General features: G+C 45.3%; 1 long non-coding RNA gene across 1 annotated transcript; it reads left to right on the top strand.

Annotated features, from left to right (window-relative positions):
* The first annotated feature begins 1,278 nt into the window (after positions 1-1,278).
* LOC141418595 (uncharacterized) lies at positions 1,279-14,117 on the top strand. Its single transcript, XR_012443236.1, has 3 exons — positions 1,279-1,400; positions 11,606-11,666; positions 13,792-14,117. It is a non-coding gene; the product is annotated as an uncharacterized lncRNA (long non-coding RNA).
* Positions 14,118-16,325: the final 2,208 nt, after the last annotated feature.

The raw sequence follows: 16,325 nt of genomic DNA on the forward strand, positions 1-16,325 counted from the left end.
CTGTAATTGATTTCTGGTTTAATACTACTGTGGCCTGACAGTGTCCATTGTATGATTCTGATCTTGCAAATCTATTAAGGTTTCGTTTATGGTCTTGAATGTGGCCGCTCTTGGTGACGGTTCTACGTGAACTTGAGGAGGATGTGTGTGGGTTCTGCTGCTGTTGGATGTCGTCTGTAAATGTCAACCGCATATAGTAGTTGACGACAGCGCTGTTCAGGTCAACTATGTCCTTTCTGATTGTCTGCCCGTTAGATCTGTCAGTTACTGAAAGGAAGGTGTCAACTTCTGATACCATTATTATTCAATGATATTATTAGTCAAATTATCATGGATTTGTCTATTTCTCCCTAAGCTTTTTCAGTTTTTGCCTCATGTATTTAGACCCTCTATTTTAGACACACGCTTAGGATTTTTTTATATGTCTTCTTGAAGAATTGACTTTTTAATTATTACATAATTCCCTTTTCTATCCCTGCTAAAATTCCTTATTCTGAAGCCTGCTTTGTTTAAAGTTAATAGAGGCGCTCCCTCTAGCTTTCTTTTGAGTGATGTTAGCATGGTATACCTTTCTCCATCCCATTACTTTTAACCTAAATTTCCTTTTATGTTTAAAGTTGGTTTCTTATAGATAATATATAGTTAGGCCTTGTTTTGTTAATCCAGCTGATAGGCCCTGACTTTTAGTTGGTGTATTTAGACCATTCACATTTAAAGTGATTATTGATGTAAGTGGATTAATATTTACCATGTTGGTAATTATTTCCCATTCATTGCACTTGAGTTTTTTGTTGTTAAAAAATCTTTTTTTTTTTTTTGCTTTCTCTAGTTTTAATTGAACATCTTATCTTCAGGGTTTTGTCTTTTTTTTTTGGCAATACTGGGGTTTGAACTCAGGGCCTCATGCTTGCTAGGCAGGCACTCTACCATTTGAACCATGACTCCAGCCCCTTAATTGAACATTTTGTATCTTTCAATATTTCTCCTCTCTTAGCATATCAGAGATTTTTCACTCTGTTTGTTTTCATGATGGCACTGAAGAAAGACAAGAAGGCCAAGAGGCCATTTTGGAAGTTTAAGTTGGATCATATATATGCAGTAGGAGATGGGTTTCTGTTTTTTTCTTTGTATTGCTGGGGATTGAACCTGGGACCTTGTGCTACTAGCACACGCTGCACCACTAAGCTACACCCTTAGTGCTAAAGACAGAACTGTGGTTCTGGAAATTGTGGTACCTTCCCTAGTGAATATCTAGGGATTTTCTCCTATTTTGTGTTTTTTTTTTTTCTCTTTTCAACTAGGAATGATTTCTACAGGAGAAGGTTAACGTCAGTGGAAAAGCTGGAAGTCTCAGGTGTGGTGTTCACAATGAACACTTCTGAGAAACGGGTCCCTACAAGGTATGTGAAATGTCATACCAAGAAATACCTTAGGAAGAATACCTTTTGTGAATGGCTCTATGGGCTTGCATCTGACAAGATTTAGGAAGTTTGCTAATCCAGATTAGTTGAGATGAAGACAGATGAGAGTCTGAGGACTGGGAACAGACATGAGAAAGAAACATCTAGAAATGGACTTTAGCTTATTAGGGAATAAAACATATTGTACAAAAAAAAGTAGAGGTTGTCATAGAATCTTCAATATACATTTCCAACCTAATCCAAAACCACTTTCAAATAACACTGCAGTGTCACGGGAGTGTAAGTACCTCAGAGCTGAATACTCCCACTCCTTACTTAGATGGCACGGTTTTTGTCATATCCGTGCTGGTTATCACTTCACTCACCAGATGTGATAATCACCCAATCCTCTTGTTGATATTATTGCTTTGAATAAACAGTTACCTACTGGCTCAATTTTTTGGAAATTTATTTTTATTCCACTTTAATTTATTCACTCATTGACAGTCTTCTTTATGTAAATTGAAGTTTCTGACCAGTTATTTCCTTTCCCTCAGAACAACTTCTTTTAATGTTTCCCGGGAGGCAAGCCTACTGACAATAAATCCCCTTGGTTTTTGTTTGTCCAAGAAAAAGTATTTCTGCTTGACCTCTGAAGGATCATTTTGCTAGGAATAAAACTATAGTGTTTTCTCTTTCAACACCTTGAATCTTCCACTCTGATATCTCTTGCTTGCATGCTTCGCAATAAGACATTTGTTCCCTGAAAGTAATCTGGTTTTTAGATGTGATTTGGCCCTCTGGATGAAGTTTTTCTCTTCGTTTTTGCTTTTCTGCAGTTTAACTAGGATATATCTAGGCAGACAGTTGATAGTATTTTTTTACTTGGTGTTCTATTGACTTCTTAGATCTGTTTGTTAGTGTTTGTAATTATTTTGGAAAATTCTCAGCCATTATGACTTCAGCTATTCTTCTGTTCTTGTCTTGTTTTCCTCTCCTTCTGCTGTTTGCATCACAGATACGTATCACCTGTTAGGTAGTAATGCATGTGGCTGACTCCACCGTTCTTGGATATTTTATCCCACCATTTTTCATTTTTTTCTCTTTGCATTTCAGTTTAGGAAGTTTCTAATGGTTTGTCTTCAATCTCCCTTGGATGTGTCCATTAGAGACATTTCTTATTTCTCTGTATGTCCGCCCTCCCTCCCTTCCTCCATCACTCCCTTCCTCCCTTCCTTCCTTCCTTCTGTTACGTGCTGGTGTGAAGTGTTGTGGGCTGGTGTCAAGGGTCCTTGCCTTCACAGGCCAGGGAACTGACTTGCGAGCCAAAGCTGGTATATGAAGTAGGATTTATTAGGGAGAAAGGAAAGGCTACAGCTAGAGCAGTGCAGTGGAGCCTGGAAACTGGTAGTTTGCTGCTCAGGTGAATGCTGGGGTTTTAACTCTGGGTTTGGGTAAGAGTTAGGTGTGTTCTTTTCATTGGCTGTGGATTTGTGGGATTTCTTAGATGACCTCGTCTGTTTGCCCCTTGTGGGGGGAGGGGAAACAATCTTGAGAGCATTTTGCTCAACAGCCCTGTGACAGATCTGAATCTCCTCTTCAAGGTGCAGAAATTACAACTCCTCAGGATGCAGGAATGACATTGCTCTCCATGGGGGATGGGATACTCACTCACCTGCCTTAGTTCTCCAGACCCAACAAGTCCCCCCTCTGAGACAAGTACCCAACTGCTGTTGGGGAGACAGACGATGACTCATCTAGCTGATTCATGTTGGTAATGGGGCAACAGAGGTGTATGGGTGGTGGTACTTGTCTCAAGGGTTGATCCATGTAGTCTCCAGGGGCCCCCGATAGAACAGGATGGAGGGCTCATGCGTAGGCAGAGGTGAGTATTCCTTGACTAAGAGCTGGACTTTGATCCGTTGGACCTGTTGAGATATGAATCTGGAAAGAGCATTTATTATGCAAGGCCCAAATAGGAATATTAGTAGGAGCATAAAAAGGGTCTGGCAAGGGCTGCATATCTAGTGATCCAGATTCTGCAAAATCCTGTAACTCCCAAGAAAGCTCTAAGCTGCTTTATAGTCTGGGGAGTGGAAAACAGAGGATTGGGTCAATCCACTCATGACTCAGGGAGCAAGTCTGTCCCTTTAAGATCATGCCTAGGTAGGTGACCTGTGGGAGGCATGATTGAGCCTTTTTCTTAGAGACTTTGTATTCCCGGGAGGCCAGAAAGTTTAAAAGGGACTCATTTGCCCTGGAGATGAGGGGCCCTGTGGCTCCGCACAGAAGTAGGTCATCAACACATTGAAGAAGGGTGGCCTCTGGGTAGTGCCAATCTAATAGGTCTCTGGTTAGGGCCTGTCCAAAAAGATGTAAGCTGTCTCTAAACCCCTGTGGCAAAACTGTCCAAGTCAGTTGTGAAGGGTTTGTGGGATCTTCAAAGGCAGAGGCTGACTGTCAGGATGTAGAGGAATGCAAAAGAAAGCATCCTTTAAATCCAGTGCAGAGTAATATTGGGCTTTTGAGGGTATTTGAGCCAATAGAGTAGAGGGATTGGGAACAATTGGGTGAAGGGGAATGGCTCTTCCATCAATGAGCCAGAGGTCTTGAACCAACCCCCATTTGTTTGGCAAGAATAGGGGTATTGTAGGGGTTGGAGCAACTACTTAGTAGCCCTTGTGTTTTTAAGGAATTTATGATAAGAGGCCTCATTGTCCCTCAGGCTTGAGGGGATACTGTATTTGATGTGGAAACTGTGAGGGATCTTTGAGTTTTATTTGAATTGGGAGGGCCATTCTGGCTCATCCTACATTCATCTCATCAGTCCATACTGGGATCTATTTGTCCCTGAAGAAGGGGGCAACAGAGACAGTCTCCTGGTGGGAGTAGAATTTGAGCCTTTAGTTGAGATAATAAATCCTGTCCCAGCAGGGGCACTGGAAGTTCAGGGACTATGAGAAAAGAGTGACAGAAGTGGAGGTCTCCCCAAGAGCAGCCCAGAAGCTGAGTAAAATAGCACTGTAGGGGCTGGCAACATATGCCCCAAATGATAACCTTGTTATTGGGCCGAGGACCAGGAGAGAATGGTAAGCCAGAGAAATGGGCTCCACTGTAGGAGGAAAATGACCTTTCACTTCTCAGCTATTATGGTTACCCGAGGCTCCTCAACATTGATGTCAAGAAGTGGAGCCTGGACGGGAGGCCCCGGGACCCATCAATCCATAGGAGGTGGCACCCCGCCTTCCACCTGGAGACGGGGCACTTAGACCTCCAGTGGTTACCTTTGCAGAGAGGGCGAGGTCCTGGTGGGCACTGGGGATGTCTCCCGGGCTGTCCCCCTTTTGGGCATTCTCTGCAGAAGTGCCCCTCCTGTCCACAATGGTAGCAAGCTCAGGATGTAGGCCCCCATTGGGTGGGGTACTCCCTGAGAGCTGTGATGAGGTCCTGATATTTCTTATCCTTTTTTCTCTTTTAGTGACGTCCTGGTTGTAGTATACAGACATGGCCAGTTGCATTAGTTGGTCCAATAATTTTCCCCTTCAGCCACAGACTTTTGGAGTTTTCTACAGATATCTGGGGCTGACTGTGTTAGAAGTTTATCTTTGAGGAGAAGCTCTCCCACCTGTGACTCTGGGTCCTCTGTGGTATGCTTTCAGATAGCATCCTTAAGATGCTGTAGAAAGGTAAGGGGGTTTCCATCAGAGCCTTGTTGTACTACAGTCACCTGGGAATAGTTTAGAGGTTTAACTTTGGCCCTTTTTATCCCTTCCACTGTAAGATGGATGAAGTGGCATTGACGCCATTCATCCTCCTCACCATTTTGATTCCAATGTGGATCTGCCAAGGGGACTGCCTGTGCCCCTGTGGATATAGGCACATTAATTTCCTCATTTTCAGGTGCCATGGGTATTGGGGCTTGGTGTGGATGGAAATCGGCCCCAACCTTAGTGGCTTGGGCCAAGACCCATTACTTTTCTTTTTTTTTTTTTTCATTTTTCTTTTATTATTCATATGTGCATACAAGGCTTGGTTCATTTCTCCCCCCTGCCCCCACCCCCTCCCTTACCACCCACTCCACCCCGTCCCTCCCCCCCCAATACCCAGCAGAAACTATTTTTCCCTTATCTCTAAGTTTGTTGTAGTGAGAGTATAAGCAATAATAGGAAGGAACAAGGGGTTTTGCTGGTTGAGATAAGGATAGCTATACAGGGCATTGACTCACATTGATTTCCTGTGCGTGGGTGTTACCTTCTAGGTTAATTCTTTTTGATCTAACCTTTTCTCTAGTCCCTGGTCCCCTTTTCCTATTGGCCTCAGTTGCTTTAAGGTATCTGCTTTAGTTTCTCTGCATTAAGGGCAACAAATGCTAGCTAGTTTTTTAGGTGTCTTACCTATCCTCACCCCTCCCTTGTGTGCTCTCGCTTTTATCATGTGCTCATAGTCCAATCCCCTTGTTGTGTTTGCCCTTGACCCATTACTTTTCTAATGAGGAATGAGTCTGGTCTGGGAGGAGCATGATATCCTTCCATGCCAATTCAAAGGTTTGGATCACAAAGATAAAGGCCTGGATATATTGGTCTGGGGCATCAGTATAGCTACCCAGATCTTTTTAAATCTCCCTTAGGTCTGATAACTGGAAGGGGACATAGAGTCACCCTCTTCCTACCATTGCCTGTTGAAGGGGGATACATCCATTAGGACATTCTGAATATTGGGATGGCTTAGAAGGTAGGGCAGAAGGTGGAGCAGTAGGGACAGGGGTCTTGTCATTGGTAAGGGACTTTTCTGGTTCTCCTTCCCCATGATTATCCTGTGGCTTACAAAGAATGGCCAGTGTTTGAGTATCTAGATAGCAATTATGGAGCCATTCTGGGTGGTCTCAGAGACAGAAAAAAAGCTGTATATAAGGTACCTCAATCCACTTTTCCTCCCTTTTAGAGAAAAGGTCTAATTGGAGTATGGTATTATAATTTAATGAACCCTGTGAAGGCCACTTCTCTTGGTCACCTAAGGGAGACTGAGGCCAGGCCTCAGTACAAAGAAAAATGAGGGTTTTTTTTTTTCTTGAGATTAATAGGGTCAAGGTCCTTCCAACATTTCAGTAGATAGGCCAGCAGAGACTGCTTGGGTACCGAGGCCAGAAGACTGGAAGGGGCAGGTCCAGTCTACATGAACTTGTCAGATTCCCCTTTTATCAGCATCCTGACTGGGGATCAGACCTAACTAATGAGAGCAGGCATCCCTTCTCATGACTTCCTTCACCTCATCCTCTGTGACCAGGACCGAAGGAAGTGGCTGGTCAGATTAGGCCAACACAGTGAGAGAAAAACTCTAGGATCCTGCCTTTTAGCCAAAAGCAGGCAGCCTCTTTAACAAAGGGATGCATCACCTGGAGAGATGCCTGTAAGGTTAGAGAAGTGTACTCAGAGGGGTCCCAGGGCAATCATAGGACCACAAGGGATGACTAGTGTTAATTTGGAGAAAAAAATTTTTTTTAATGCTGAGGCCAAAAGTTTAGGAAATTTTAAATGAGAAGCATAGCAATGTCCATTTTGCTGTTCCCATAAGGTTACATTAGTTCTTTTTGGGACCATAACCTTGAGGTAAGAATTTGCTCCAAGGGCTCAGTTGGTCAGGCCCCAGGCATGAGGTGGGGCTGGGAATGGGGCCTGTGCAAAGTGCCACCACTCCCCCACATGCCTGGCAGGAGCAACCCTGTCTGCCCAGGCCTGGCCCTGCAGCCCATCAGCCCTCCTCCCTGTGTATGTGTGCCTGTGCAGTTTATTTTCCTCTCATCCCTTTTAGGGAGAGTGGCAGTGAACAGCAGTTGCTGCCATGTATGGCTGGCAACTTTGGATATGTGCTCGGCCCTCTCTGGATTGCCTTAGCTATGGCAGGTGTTACTGCTGTGCCCACCCGCCTGCTTGTTTTCCCTCCTCCCCTTGTGGGGGTGGAGTTAGGGCATGTGTGTGGAGGCCGCAGTTTTCTTCAGGTGCCTTGCTTGCTGCAGTGCCCAGCAGCTGATTTAAAGCTGCTGTGGACCTAGAGGCCTGACAAACTAGGTGTGGGAATAACTTAAGAAAGTCAAAAGGTACCATGGTACAAGTTTTTCATGGGAGACCAGGGTCCCAGTAAGCCCAGGAAGGGGAAAGTAGACGGAGATGAAGGACAAGGCAGCAGGACCAGGGAGGGAGCAGAAGGGTGTCTGGTAAGGGAGGGGAAGGCAGAGCCTGGAGGCAGGATGCATGGCTGAGGGATTAATGATTAGGTATGCTTCCAGGTCACTCCCACTAAGTGGTACTGGAACACTGTCAGCAACACAAAATCTCCACTCTTGGGTCACTGCCTTAGGCAGAAGGGGTATTTGACAGGTAGGAAAAGAAAGAGCTGTCAGGTGCCACAACCAATCAGGTCTCCTCCAACATAGCATAAGGCATACCCAAATAACCCCAGGCTCCGTCTCTGCCCACAGGGAGGGAGCAAAAGCAATCCTAGAGCCAGAATCACCATGAGGCCGAGGTTGGCTAGGAGCTGTTGGTTTGATACCATGATGGGAAAGTCCCTCAGGAAGACAGGAACAGAGACAGATAAGGGCAAGCAACACAAGGAAGCCTGCTTTTGGCTAGTCCTCAGCAGGGGGTTTCCACCAGCGGGAGCATCCAGCAGGGCACCAGACACTCACCGTTGTGCCTTAGGCATGCCCCTGTTGGTTTGGCACTCAAGTCATACCGACCTTGATCCAGAAGAAAAGTCCCTTCATGGGATCACCAAAATGTTACATGCTGGTTTGAAGTGTTGCAGGCTGGTGTTGAGGGTCCTTGCCTTTACAGGACAGAGAACTGGCTTGTGAGGCAGCTGAGTGATTAGCCAAAGCCGATATATAAAGTAGGATTTATTAGAGAAAAAGGAAAGGCCACAGGTAGAGCAGTGCAGCAGAGCTCTGAAACCAGTGGCTCCCTTCTCAGGTGAAGACTGGGGTTTTTAAGGACGCTTTAACTCTGGGTTTGGGTAAGGGTTAGGTGGGTTCTTTTCATTGGCTGTGGTTTTGTGGGCTTTCTTAGATGACCTGGTCTGTTTGTCCCTTATTGGGGGAGGGAACAATCTTGAGAGCATTTTGCTCATCAGTCCTGTGGCAGATCTATCAGACCCTGTATTTCCTCTTCAGGGTGCAGGAATACAGATTTACAACTCCTTCTCAAGATGCAGGAATCACAGTGCTCTCCATGGGGGGATGGGATACTCACTCATCTGCCTTAGGTCTCCAGACCCAACCCTTCCTTCCTTCCTTCCTTCCTTCTTCCCTCCTTCCTTTCTTTCTTCCTTTTTCCTTCCTCCCTCCCTCCCTCCCTCCTTCCTTCCTTCTTCCTTCCTCCCTCCCTTCTTCCTTCCTTCCTTCCTTCCCTCCCTCCTTTCTTCCTTCCTTCCTTTCTTCCTCCTCCCTCTCTCCCTCCTTTCTTCCTTCCTTTCTTCCTTCTGGGACTGGGGTTTGAACTCAGGGCTTTGCACTTGTGAAACAGGCACTCCACTGCTTGACCATATGTCCAGCCCTGTGGTATTTTTTTCAATTGTAGTATTTTCTTTGACTTTTTCTCAGTGATTCCCTGTCTCTGCTTGCATGTTGTCTGCTTCCCTGGACATCATCGTGATTGTAGCTAGTTTGAATTGCCTATGTGATAATTCCAAAATCTGTGTCATATCTGAGTGTGGCTCTGGTTGCTAAATTTCTCTGCAGACTGTGGTTTTTGGTTTTTTTTAGCATTCCTTGTTATTTTATTTTTTTTTGTTGAAATCCTGATATGATGTGTTGAGTAATAGGAACCTACGTAACTAGCTTGTAGTGAGATTTTCTGTTAACGTGGCTAAGGTGTAGGCTGTCGTTAATGTTTCCTGTAGCTGGAGTGCTGGAAGTTTTCTTCCCCCTCCCTCCCCGCACCATTTGTCTTTAGGTCTCCTCAAGAACCTCTTTGTGAACAAAGTCTGTGTCTTGCACTGTCGCTGTCATTGCCACTGTGATTATTGGGAGCCTGTAGATGAGGTGGTCGGGCAATGGGGAGAGGAAGAATTCATAGCAACATGATTGAATATCAGAGTCAGGAGGGTCTGAGCCCAGGCCTGTGACCTTCAAAAGCACTTCTTAGACTTCTTGCTTTAAGTGAGTCAGGAAGGCTAGAGGTGGCTGGAGTTGACCTCATTTCCCTCCCCTGGTCAAATAAGGGTCTGATAAAATAGTTCCCCTCAGAAGAAAGGCTTTTGTGTGAAGAGCTTTGGTCTTGTTTAAGAATGGTTCTCTTTCCCCTTTTACTTCCTGAAACCTGAGAAGAGTTTTCCTGAATCTTGACTGTGAGAATGTGCTGGCTCCTGGAGGAACATGCAGGAAAGTGACTAGGGCCTCCAGGAGAATTTATTTCCCAGGCTAGCTCACACTTGACCTCACGCAATAACTCAAAATGGTCATTTAAGTTCCTGCCGTGGAGGGCTCCAGTGAATTCTTCTTCCTGGGAACCTATCATGGCTCTGATTCTCACATCTGCCTGTTTATCCAGATTTGGGAGCAACAATGTGCTGTGTCTTTGATTCTTTGATGTGACTAAGAAAAGTGCTTGATCTCCCATTTGTCTACTTTTCGCTTGTGGGAGTGACAGCTTCCATGTTGGAACTGAAGCTGGAGCCATAGCACTCCAGGTTTTGGTTTTGGTTTGATTTTCTTTTATTTTTTGACATAGGGTCTTGCACTATGTAGCCTAGGCTGGCCTTGAACTCATAATCTTCCTGCCTCCCAGGTGTTAGGATTAGAGCCATGCTTGGTTCCCTATCTTCCAATTTTAACCTTGTCTTAGTTTGATGTCCACCAGAAGCAGATCTTGAGATTTGGATTCTGATGTAAGTGGCTTATTTGGTTGGTGATTCTAGAAAGCAAGTAGAGGTGTGGGAAGTAAGACTGGGAAGGTAGAGTTAGTCCAGGCAACTGGATCGTGGAGTGGTAACCATTGCGGCCCAACTGGGGCTCACCTCTCCACGTGTACTTGCTAGCTGTCTCAGCAAGGAAAGGAACCAGGGTATTTGTATACCTCTTCCCCTCGGCCATTGGCTCACGGCTGCTGGGCTGTGGTTGGGGATCATTTTTCCAGGCTTTCCAGACAGAAAGTAGAGAACCAGGATAGGATGTACACAGGAACTGCAGGTGCCAGCTGGAGGTTGCAAGTCAGAGGCACATGGAAAATGGCAAAGAACTAACTACAAAGGGGTTTCACTGCTTTGCCCTCCTCCCCTCCCCCGCTGTCTGTCTCTCTCCTCATATATTGAGATCCTTGAGTTAACATGGGAGAAGTCCAGCTGCTGTGAAGCCACTGTGCTGGACAGAGCACATAGAAATGAAGAGAAGCCTGAGGGCCCTGAAGCTGGGAACACCCAGCCACAGCCAAAGAAGTGAGTCAGTACATGTTTGGATCATTCCAGCTCCCAACTCTGGGGTCATCCCAGCTGACACCAAGTGAAACAGAGATGAATGGAGCCCATTGAACTCTGACCCCATTATGAAATCATGAGCAAGATTAATGATGCTGCTGTTTTAACTTGACACTGGGTAGAGCAGAGACAAACTATCCTCACCGAATCCTGCCAGTACAGATCTGGGAGCAAAATAGATGTCGCTGGTTCAGGGATAGTTTGTGAAGCAGCTGTAGTGTGCTGAACTGCTGGGGTACCCATAATACTCATCTTACTCACACAGTCCTCCTTGCCAACTGCCCAGACTTTGTTTGGGGACAGGAATATGTCCCCCTGAAGCAGTGGGTGGTGATTTATTTGGGCTAATCATGGTAGCCCTTTCCCAGCATTCTCAGCCTCTCGGCACTGCAGATGGCTGGGTGACCCAGTTCTGCCAAAGTGACACAAACACTTTGGGAAAATGTTGGCTTGCATGACAGAGGGGTCTTGCTGCAATGAAACATCTCACTGCCATGAAGAAAAACCAAGACAGCAGCAAGGTGAGAGCCTTGGCATTTGTGAACACCTGAACCAACTCAGCCATAGTCAGTATCTAGAATTCTTGTGAAGGGAAGAATTTTCTAGAGATGAAGGCCCCAATGTCTTCAAACAGCTGAGCCATGCTGGCCATGGCTGGCCTGCAGACTTCATGTAATGGGAGAAATTTTAAGCTCTGTTTATGCTTCTGTCAATTGAGTTTTTTTGTTCTCTTACAGCCTAACAAAACAAATCCGTGGGATTCTTCTGACAGCTGGAGTCATCAGGACCTCTGAGCCGGTATGGTGCACATTGGCTCAGTGAAGACAAAAGGACAAGCCATCCTTTTGTCTCCTGAGTCAACCCAGGAGACCAGGTCAAAGGGGCTGAGGCTGGTCCCTTTTGCTGCTCCCCCTGGGGAAGAATGACAGACAGTTGTATCTCTGTTATGTTAGGTAAGGAAGGTTCAACAAACAGGCTTTCACTAAGAGAAAAAGGATGGCGGTGATGATGGTGATGGTGATGATGAGGATGGTAGCAATGGTGATGATGGTGATGGTTATGAAGATGGTGGTGATTATGGTGGTGATGGTGATGGTGGTGATGGTGATGGTGTTGGTGGTGATGGTGTTGGTGGTGATGGTGTTGGTGGTGATGGTGTTGATGGTGTTAATGGTGATGGTGTTGATGGTGGTGGTGATGGTGTTGGTGGTGGTGGTGGTGGTGATGGTGGTGATGGTGATGGTGTTGGTGGTGATGGTGTTGATGGTGTTAATGGTGATGGTGTTGATGGTTGGTGGTGGTAGTGATGGTATTGATGATGGTGGTGGTGGTGGTGGTGATGGTGGTGATGGTGGTGGTGGTGATGATGGTGTTGATGGTGGTGGTGGTGGTAGTGGTGATGGTGTTGATGGTGATGGTGGTGATGGTATTGATGATGGTGGTGGTGATGGTGGTGATGGTGGTGGTGGTGGTAGTGGTGATGGTGTTGGTGATGGTGGTGATGTTGGTGGTGGTGATGGTGACAGTACAGCAATGGTGATATTGATGATGGTGGAGATGGTGGTGGTTGTGATGAGGATGGTGATGATAGTGATTGTGGTGATGGTAGTGATGGTGATTATGGTGATGACAGTGATTGTGATAATGGCAGTGGTGGTGATTATGTGATGATGGTGATGGTCAGAGCTGATACTTACACAGCACTTACTATGGTCCATGCCCTGTTGTAGGATCTTGGCATGTAGTAATGAATCCTCACAAAGTCCTTAAGGTGCAGGCATATTATTAGTCTTGTTTCACAGGCAAGAGAACAGGTATATAGAGAGAAACTTGCTCAGAAAAGGGCGAGTGTTATGTGAGCCCTTTCTCAGGAGAGAGGAATGCCTCCTGAGTCTAACAGGTGCATCACATTCACTTTGCTTATTGCTACACCAGAACTGGCTGTCTGGGGGAAGTAATCACTGAAGAACAACAGACTGCTGCTTGCTTACTGTATTGACTTCTGGGAGAAAGGGTGAAAGGTCATGAGTCCCACTGGTCTCAGTCCTGCTGTCCTGTCAGCCACCACTGACTTAGCTGCCAGAGTTCATGAAGTTGAGTCTCTCACTTTTGATGAGTATCTGTCTCTATCTCCCCACTGCTGAAAAAGTATAGCAGTATTTCTCAATGTCAGCTCTATTGACATTTTGAGCCAGATCACTCTCTGTTGTGGGATCACTCTCTGTTGTGGGGGATGTGTGACTTATAGGATGTTTAGCTGTGCCCTTGGTCTCTACCCACTAGATTTTAGTGGCTTCCCCCGAGCTGTGATGTCTCCAGTCATTTCCAAACAGCCCCTGGAGAGTAAAATAGCCCCAATTAGGCAATGGACTTTAGACCTGTGAAAAGTAACTTGTCCTTGGGTCTCTTAGAAGACTCTCCCACCTCTTCAGAAAGAGCAGCATAAGCCAGGGTTGGAGGTACACATGTGTGTCTGAGTGGCGTCATGGGTAGGGCAAGCAATGCAGCTCAGGGCCATATTACTAAAGGTCTGGAACACAGCCTTTGGAGGATGTGGAGGATGGAAGGATGCCAAAGCAAGGCCTGAGAGGTTCAAGCTTGGATTTGAGACCAAGTCCTCTGACAGCTGCGTGGATGGGTGGTGAACTGGAGAGAGACACAGTTGTTGATAGGTATCACAGTGATCTAAGTGAGAGCTGAAGCCCAGCAGAGGGGAGAGTAAGAGGCAGGCTCTAGGCATGCCAAGAGGTGGTCTCCTCTTATTTCCCCCAAAGGTCCCGGTGTTAAAGGTTTGGTCTCCAAAGAGGCCTATTGGGAGGTGGTGGAACCTTTCTGAGGCAGGGCTCAGTGGGAGGTTTCAAGTCATATGCCCTGGAAAGGAATTGTGGAACATCAATCTCTTCCTCAGTCCTTTCTCCTTTAGGTCCTGGCTATGTGCTCCTGCCCCCATGTGCTACCACAGGCCCAAAGCAGCAGGACTAGTTAACCATGGACTGAAACTCCACACCTGTGAGTGAAAATAAACCATTTCTCTTCATAAATTGATGGTTTCAGGTGTTTCTGTTGCAGTAAGAGCAGGCTTCTAACACTCAGGTATTTAACCAACCTCTTACTGATTGTAAGTGATACTGTGACAAACATCTGTCATTGTGTACTTGTTTACCTCCTTCAGAAAAACATTGAAGAGGCCTAGGAGTGTGGCTCAAGTGGTACAGCACCCGCCTAGCAAGCACAAGTCCCTGAGTTCAAATCCCATACCACCAAATATATAAATTGAGGAATGAAATTGCTGAGTTGAAGGGCAGGATGTGGAATCAAATAAACCCTTAACCTCTTTCCTTCACTGAATTTTGGTGAGAGAGCTGTTTTATCACAAAGTTATTTCGGTAAGATGCATTAGTTGTCAAAAACATGGGACACTTACAAAGAGAGGATATAGGACTGGACAGTTCTAACATGGAACTTGCAAATTATTCATTTATTTATGGCAGTACTCTGGTTCGAACTCAGGGCCTCATGCTTGCTAGGCTGGCTGGTGCTCTACCACTTGAGCCACTCTGCCATACCAGAACTTGCAGTGTAAACAATATTTGGGGGTTGGGGTATAGCTCAGTAGTAGAGCACTTACCTAGATGTTTGAGGCCCTGGGTTCCATCCCCAGCACCAAAAACAATAAAAAATATTGTAATGATAAGAAGGTATCCCCCTATACAGACTTTTACACACACACACACAGACACACACACACACCCCTCTTCCTCCCATATCCACAGACACAGAATTATTGTCACTTTGGCAAGATGGAAGGGGACATTCAGGGGCAAAAACAGCAAACATAAGGGCACCAGGTCACTCCCTGATGACAGTTGTTTGCCTCAGAGTTGATGGAGGAAGTAACATGACACTAGTGCTGGTGGTGGGGGAGGAGTGAGAAGACTGAAAAGGATGCACTCCCAGGGCAATTGAAGGAGGTTATAAAACATGATTCTTAAGAAGCCAGAGGTATATGGGTGAATAGATATGTAGGAATGGGCCTTGGGAAACAGCAGGCTGCCTCATTTATAAACCTGTCACCCAGACTCTGGGATCATTTGTTCCTTCAGTCAGTATTCATCAGTGGGCCTTACCTGCCATCCAATCCTAGGAGCAGGAGGCTGTAAAGATGAGCAAAATGTGGTCCCTGTCCCCATGGGGCTTGTGGTCAGCTAGAGGAGTGACCAAGTAATTAAGGTGTATCAAGGTACTGGTTTGAGGAGGGAAGCCAGAGACAGAGAAAGTGGTTTAGAGGATGTGCTACCAAAGATGACATCTGATGGATAAGTAGGAGTTCTTCAGCTTGGGGGCGAGGTGGAGGAAGTGGAGAGAGTTAACCCAAGGCAAGGGAGAGAAGTGGCTAAGGCTGAAGGTGGAACTGATGGAAGCTGAGCCAGGAGGGCAGATGACAAAAAAGGTGGGAAAGAGATGCAAGGTCCTGACCCAGAGGACTTTTGAATCAGTAGCTTTTAAATCATTTTGTTCTAATCCACAATATGAAATACATTTTCTATTTTGGCCCAGGACTCTCTCTCTCCCTCTCCCTCTCTCTGTCACACCCTACCCCCATACACACTATACCTATCTAACATCTAGCTACCTCAAAGAAAGATCTTCAATATTTCACCCTCTATTAGGCTATTCATTTTACTTTCTATTCTGCTCTGTTTTCCTTTCAAAATGCTGGTCAGGAGTGAAATGAGCTGGTCACACATGGTGCATATCATAAAATGTATTGATGTGAACTTCCATAAAGTTCCAGCAATGGAACCGAGATTGCCAGATACAGATGGGGAGGGTCAAGACTGACTTCAAGGAAGTGAAACAAGAGTCTCTTAGGAGATGAAAACGTTCTATTTGTCCATCTGGATAGCGGTTACACAGGCATATGCATTCATCAAAAATAAATATGTCAAAATAAGCACCCAAGAGGGAACTTTCTGGTAGTGGTGGTGCTCTGTATATTGATAGTGATTTGCATTGCAAGGTGAATGCATTTTGTCCAAAATCAGCAAATGCTGCACTTCTGATTTGTGCATTTCATTGTATGTAAATCATATATCAAAGGGAAAATCACAGGCAAATACTGAACTCTAGTTGAAGTGTTAGGAAGAAGTGTTCCAGTGTCTGCAAACTACTTTTTGAAATGCATAAAAAATTAGCTAGAATGATGAATGGATAGGGGAATTTTTCTAGATTGATAGATCTGTGATGAAGCAAATAGAATGCAATGTTAATGTCTGTTGAGGCAATCCATTGAGAAAAGACTAGCATTTTTAATAAGTAGTGTTGGGACAACTGGATAGCCACATGGAAAAGAATAAATTAGATCCTTACCTCACACCATATATAAAATGATCTCAAAGTAAATCTCAGACCTAAATCTAAAAGCTAAAGTACAAAACTCTTAGAAGAAAACATCAC

Source organism: Castor canadensis, chromosome 17 (genome assembly GCF_047511655.1).
Source record: "Castor canadensis chromosome 17, mCasCan1.hap1v2, whole genome shotgun sequence".
Lineage (NCBI taxonomy): Eukaryota > Metazoa > Chordata > Mammalia > Rodentia > Castoridae > Castor > Castor canadensis.